Below are 304 nucleotides of genomic sequence, written 5' to 3'. Positions count from 1 at the left end.
GCATCGGTGGTTCAGTGGTAGAATGCTCGCCTGCCACGCGGGCGGCCCGGGTTCGATTCCCGGCCGATGCAAATATTTTATTGTTTCGCCTTTTAGTGCATTGTTTAGCACAACAGACCCCTATTTTGCGTTAGTACGCCTTTAAAAGTTTTTCATTTTACTTAAACTGATGCTATTAGGCTTTTCGTAGTGTGACCTATTACAGATAAGATCAACTTCATTTAATTCTTGATTAAGGCTGCTAAACTTTCGGGTATTATGATTTCAAGGACACAGAAACTGTACGCTTAACTACTGCAGGAAA

The 304-nt window shown here is 41.8% G+C and overlaps 1 non-coding gene across 1 annotated transcript; it reads left to right on the top strand.

The window, feature by feature from the left end:
* Positions 1–71, top strand: Trnag-gcc (transfer RNA glycine (anticodon GCC)). The gene has a single exon. It is a non-coding gene; the product is annotated as a tRNA-Gly (tRNA).
* The last annotated feature ends 233 nt before the right edge of the window (positions 72–304 follow it).

The sequence above is a fragment of the Ruditapes philippinarum genome, unplaced genomic scaffold (assembly GCF_026571515.1).
Source record: "Ruditapes philippinarum isolate M1 unplaced genomic scaffold, ASM2657151v2 ctg2720_1_1_1_1, whole genome shotgun sequence".
NCBI lineage: Eukaryota > Metazoa > Mollusca > Bivalvia > Venerida > Veneridae > Ruditapes > Ruditapes philippinarum.
This window is presented reverse-complemented; position numbering and strand designations above follow the sequence as displayed.